Source organism: Panthera tigris, chromosome B1 (genome assembly GCF_018350195.1).
Source record: "Panthera tigris isolate Pti1 chromosome B1, P.tigris_Pti1_mat1.1, whole genome shotgun sequence".
NCBI lineage: Eukaryota > Metazoa > Chordata > Mammalia > Carnivora > Felidae > Panthera > Panthera tigris.
The window spans coordinates 117,354,546-117,361,330 of record NC_056663.1 but is presented as its reverse complement, the minus strand read 5'-3'; positions in this window follow the sequence as shown (position 1 = coordinate 117,361,330).

Genomic DNA, 6,785 nt, shown 5'->3' with positions numbered 1-6,785 from the left:
ACCATTTATGCCCAAACTCCAAGTGCAAAAACTTCAAGACCTGCTGATGAGGTGCCCTAAAAAGAGGGGTTTACGTAAACAAATCCCTATTAGGCAAAGTAAATCAAGATAAGGAACCTCACCCCAGGCTGGATTAGAAGCTAGCAGGCATCTTTCAATCACAGCAAAAGCCCCTAATCACTCAGGAACCACCTCTGTGGTTTCGCATTAGGGAAAACTGCTCCCTTCAGAGGTCTGATGGCAATACAAAGGGTGCCCCCCAAATGCTCCTGGCTAAATATTCTTGATGCTTGGAAGGGGGTAGGGGAAGACACAGCAAGATGATGCATATAGCTTCAGTTTCTGCGAATCACATTGTAACTGCAAGACCATAATAACTGCTACTCAGTAAAAACTAGTTATGCCAACCATGCATTAGCTATCACATTGAGTGGAGGGAAAAAATTCAGTATTTTAGTCTTTTGACCTTGTTCCAAATAAAGAAATAATTTAATGTCCCTTTTCCAGAGTATTAGAGGGCTGTTTCCAAACACAAGCTTTCCTTGCTTTTCCTATTGCCATCACCTCCCCCTCCCTCCCTCAAGGTTTAATGCCACCAGAAACTGTAGAAAATGATTGTGCCCAGTATCCAGGTCATTATTGTTTAATCAATGCATCTCTGGAGCATGAAAAAGGTACCTAAGCCACAGCTATTGTTTGGATTTTCTTTAAAAAACAAAGTAAAACACACACAAATAACTATAGTCCTATTCCAAAGCTAAATTAGACAACCGTACTTCATGATCCTGTTTTGCCTTTAAACAATGTGACTGTCCATGCCTAATATTGTATGTCTGGTCTACCAGAGACATAGAGATCAAAGGTCATATTTAACATTCAGGAGGAGGGGCGGGTGCAGATTAATTAATAAATTAATACAGCGACGCCTTTTATTGCTGGACTCCAGCATTAATAATCTACTTTTACAATCCCAACGGACAGCAAACATTTAAGAGAAAAAAAGCCAGAGAAAGAGAAAGAACAATCACTTACCAGTCTCTTTTTATTTGGGGAGCCTTAGAATTTGCAGACGCTGCTAGTCTGCCTTTAATTAGTTGCACATCACCCCCTAACACAAAGAAACACAAATCCAGATGTGTCTTGGCAGCTCCCAATTACAACTTTAATACTTGTAAACAAACTGTTGGGGGGGGGGATAAATAAATATGCGGATCAAAAAAAAAATACCTGTAAATGGCTTTTTTTTTTCTTGTTGCAGAGAGAAGGAGGAGGAGATGGTGTTAGTGGTGGGGGTGGAAGGAGGAGGAGGTGGGGGGAGAGGAAAGAGCCGAGTGTGAGTGTATGTGTGAGAGCGCGGGGCTGTTCTCGGTGGTCTCTCCTCTCCCAGCGCGTTGCTCTCCGTCCGTCTCCAGTCGCTGTGTGCGAGGGAGGGAGGGAGCCGGGGAGCCTCTCTCTCTCCCCTCTCTCTCTCTCTCCCTCTCTCTCACCCTCCCCCCTTCCCTCTCTGTTTGTGTGTGTGCGTGTGTGTGGTTGCTGGGGGAGGGGAGCGCGAGAGAAAGGCGAGGGAGGAGGTGTGGAGGCTGGGGGCGGGGGCGGGGGCGGGGGGGTGATTGGCGCCGAGGTGAGGAGGACGCAGGGACGTGGACACCTACTGATGATTGGCTGCAAATTACACGGGGAACAAGAGGCGCACGCGGGCCGGCGCTCCCCTTCACAAATCCTCTCCTCGGCGGAGGAGCCACGTTTCCCTGCTCGCCTGTCGTTCGCCCTCCCTCCCGGCGCCCGGCTCTCCGGCTCAGACGCCCAGCACCGAGGGCCGTTGATTATTTTCTTTTGCTCTCGGAGATAATTGCTTGGAAGGGATGGAAAGAGGGCGTTTCCGCCGCTCTCTCTCGGCGTGTGCGTGTGTGTGTGTGTGTGTGTGTGTGCGCGGGGGGGGGGGAGCGTGTGCGGGTGTGTGTGTGTAAATAAACTTGTCTGGGTTTTCTGGATGGGTTGAGGAGAGGAGTACAAGAAACAGAAAAGGTCGCGTTTGTTTGAAGAATGCTCTTAGTTCGCACCCTGCCGCATGGCTTTTAAATAATTCTGCTGTACCTAGAAAGACTTTTTCAAAGATCTTATCACTTGGGGCTTTAAAGTAAGGGAAAACGGATCAGGTTTCTTGTTGTCCACATCTTTTAAATATTTGTATACCAGAATGTAAAAAATTGGTGATGTGACGCTTGACCGATCTCCAAATCAATCTCAGTCCTTCTCTCCCTCTCTTCTTTCTCCCCTCCCCTCCTCGCCTCTCCTCTCCCCTTTCCTCCTCTCACTCTCCCTCTCTCCTCCAATCCCCTTCTTTTCTGTTCCATCTGGTGGTTCCAAGTATTAACTCAGATTTTTAACTTACTGCCCTATTTTTAATTTCAAACTTTACTCAGACAAAACTACTTTTATATCTGCATTAATTGATTTTATACTACTATGACTTCTTGACACTCAGAGAAAGAGCTTAATAATGGACAGATAAATCTTTTACCACAGGTCATGTATAAATAAAACTAACTCATAAATGCAGCTATGAATTAACTTTTTCACTGCTGCCTTCAACAAAATGAGATATTCCTGGATTCATGCTATCCTACTATTGAAATGAAGTATGCTCTAGTGGAAATGGTTATGAAATAATATATAAAAGCATGAATCTTTTTGATAATAATTTCCTAAGACCGGCTAACATTAAGCTACAAAAGTAAAAAAGAAAAAAAAAATAGACTGTTTAACGTGGTGTTCTAAAGTTTTGTATTAAAATTCAAACAATATTCTGAAATAAGGCAATAGTGTATCTTCAGCAAAGGAAGAAAAGTATCATAATGAGTTGTTTCTTTTATAATAACAAAATACTGAAAAGATATTTTAAACCATTTTATATTTGAATTTTCAAAAGATTGACCTTGACCATATCAAGATTCTGCCAACTATACAGGATTGATTATTGATAAGACGTTAAGAACTGTGGTGTGTATAAATGAAGTTGATGTCCCAAGAGTGGGTAACTACTGAAATGAGGGGAAGATTCTTTCATGACTCATTGATTAATATGAATGTTTTGCTGTTTTTTAAACATAAAATAAGTTGGTTATAAAATTAAACAAACTGGCTATCTGGCATTTACAGACAAAATAACTGGATGGTTAATAATTACTTAAATTCACTCATAAGATTTTTTATACTTTTGTTAATTCCTTGTAAAAGCAAAGAAGGCCATTTTCTTTCTTTCTTTCTTTCTTTTTTTTTTTTTTTTTTTTTTTTTACTTTTTTGAGCCTAGCATTGTAGAAAATTGATCAGCAAAATGTAGGCACTTTTTAATGAATGAAAACATACTGCAAAGCTGATAGATTCTTAACCATCTTTTCAAGATATTTATAATATCAGTCCAATAATAAAAGTTTTGAAGTTCGTAAATAGTTTTTTAAAATCAAAACACTATGCTTTCTCATGCCATATTTGCTTTCATTTTCAGAATACACCAAGCTCACTTCCAAAATGAAACTCTAAACAAATGAGAGAAAATAGGCACCAAATTCCAAAGAATTTTATTTTCTAGCTTATAAAGTAAAAACTCCAGACCATTTAGGCTTAATTGGTAAGAGATGCTATTAATGACCCATCCGTATCAGATCTGTGCTAAGTGGTTTGCAGATACTTTATTTTAATATATATTTATGCACTAACCATATGAGGTAATTATTTCCATTCTTACAAATAAGTAAATTGAGGCCCATAAAAATTAGATAACCAAGATTGAGTCTTAAATTTTAATGTATAACAAGGCAAAATCTGCACCCAATCCTGTCTCCAAAGCCTTATGCTTCTAATCTTTATCCTAGTCTATCAGTAATGAATTAATTAATCAATAAACCCTCTCTGCATACTAGAACCTTAGTTTTAATTATGATCATAGGCCTCTAATTAATATGACATTAATTGAACATATAGAACAAATGATAAAATATACCTCATGGCTCTGATATTACATCATCGACTTTCGATTAGGGAATTGATTACATCCTTGGCCAAATGGGATAAAGACAAATATCTCTTTTCTGGTCTACCTCTTATCCTTTATTATTATTATTTGTTATACTAGTTTTGCCACTTGCATATCTGTCATGTTTCACACCAGTCCTTGTCCTATGTTGTGATGTGTCAGTGTTTTGTAACAATTGCTGAGAACACTTAGTCCTCTGTTAACTCTTCTTAGGAATCCACAGTTCTACAAGTACTAAAAGTTAAGGTTTGTTCCCTCTGCAAAACGCCTGCTACAGCTTCTGATTACCTGAAAGTGGGCCTTTCCTCTGCTTTATGTGTTTTGTGATCTGAAGCAGGAGTACAGGGGCTTCATTGATATCTTCATGGGAAAATGCAAAATTACAACTTGAGTATCACCTGAAAAAGTATCTTCTCCTCTGAAAACATTTTGTAATGTGCTATGAAATATCATTAAAGCATTGCTGCCTTTCATCATGATCAGTATCACCATTATCCCGGAATCTCTAAAAAGGTAGCATATCTGTCCTAACAAAAAGACTCTGAAATGTATCAGCACAAAAACCATAGGAGTATATTTTTTGCTTCTGAAACAGCCCAGGGTGGGAATTTCAGATCGGAGAACCATTCTCCTCTATGAGTGATTCATGGTTCCAGTTTCCTTCTATCTTGGCACTTTGCTGTCCCCAAAGGACTGCTCACCAACTACAAGGAGCAAGCAGAAGGGCATGGAGAAGGCACCATCCCTTCTTAAAGACCTTGGTCTTGAAGTGATCCACAGTGCTGCAGCTCACATGCAATTGTCAAGAATTGTGACGTGCCACGACTAGCTGCAAAGTTTGCTGCACAGTCACTTCCTAGATGTAACTCTATTACTGTGGAGTAGAGAAACGATTTTGGTGGACAGCTGGCAGTTTCCCACTCAGAGTAACACTAAAAGGAGAATAACCGGCTGGAGGGGTTAAATAGTCCACACAGCCCAGAAGTGACCTTAAGATTCCTCCTTCCCTAAGAGCATTTTTGCTGATTATCACCCTGAGAGATTACCATTAAGAGCAATCTCAATGACTTTGGGGGAAAGTTTGGCAACCAGGAACAAATTATGTTTCTTAAATACGTGTAGGACATCCAAACTATGGTTAGAATATTCAAACAAGAATTTACTAAAGAACAAAGAAAGCATAAGTAACTGAAGCGGAGGAGATACCACAAACATAAAATAAACTTAAAGATAAATTGTAGTCATTAGAAGCTTACTCACTGGTGTTTTCAAAACCCAGAGGTACCATTTAACCCTCCAACCAGTAAGGTGCTCCCTATTAATCGCTAAAACTATCCACCATCCAGGTTAGGAAAGGTGAGCAGAGCTCTCTCACCTAACATTGTAGAAGCCACCTTCCCAATTTGTATTTACAGTCTCTGAGAACTGCCTCTTTCCATCGTAATCCACACTGTGAATAATAATACAATAACTATATCCTTCACAGAAGGAATATACCTATAAAATGGATAGGGAATAATTTTTTTTAACTCTTCTTTGGAGCTACCTGAGATTTTTATTTCTCTGTCTTCTTTACCAAATTTGAGATCCTTGGTATCAGGAATTGTGTCTTATTCAGTTTTGTGTCCCAGCTCATAGAAGCTTGGCACATGGTAAGATCCTAACCTTCTGTGCCATGCACGTTGAAGGAAAGTAGCACACACAAAACATGGAAATAAGCTCTCCGTTGCCTGTAGGATAAAAATGCAAAATTCATAAGATGGCATTCAAAGCTCTTCTCTGATTGGCCCCATCTTTTGAATCTCATCTCTTATTATACCTTACAAGAACTCTCTACCCCAGCACATCCGTTTCTTCCAGACAACATTCCTCACTTTACCATGACCTTATAAAAAAACAAAGACGAAAACAACAACAACAACAACAACAAAACCCTTTACTTACAGAATCATAAACTAAGAGGAAGTACTGCTATTTATATAAAAGAGACTTTTTTGCTTGTGGCAAATTATTCTATCATAATGAAATAATATTTTTAAATCCCTTAAGTGAACATATTTTAGAGAATTTTTAGAGATTTTCTTGGTGACTCAAGAAGTGGAATTTGATCAAATTAGTTCTTAAAAATCAATATTCTGCACACCTGTTATTTTCTTTCACTTTTAATTAAATATCGATACATCATTATCACAATGCTGACCTTCATATTCAAAGCTGGTACTCTTAACCCGCCAACAGTAGGTCATGTGCTTTGAGCTGTTTTCCAGCAATAATAAATTTGTCTTAAGCTATCTACACTCTCTGGCCTTGTCTTTCTAATGACTAACAGGAAGAATTTATGAAATGGCTGGCCACCGTTAAGGATAAAATCTGTGACTATTGAGGGTAATGAAAATAATGGGTTCACAGGGTTAAACCCATTACCTTGGCCTCATTAGCACCATATTCAAATCAACTATCCTCATAAAGTACACACATTCACCTATTTTTACATACAGTCTGGGCACTAGACAGAAATGTACCAAACGCTCTTCTGGGCATTGATTTTTAGTATCGTTCTTCACAAGGTCTAATTTGGTCTAGGCCCACTCTTATTTCTTTGCGGCACTCCTTGTTATATAAATTCTCATTTCTATAAAATTACATCTTTGAGACTCCACTTTGAGACTCAGCTGTGTAACAGTTGTCCACAAACACAGAATCCCATACAAATGAAATAAAAGCAGGCCAGAAAGGGAAGTCTCCAGAAGA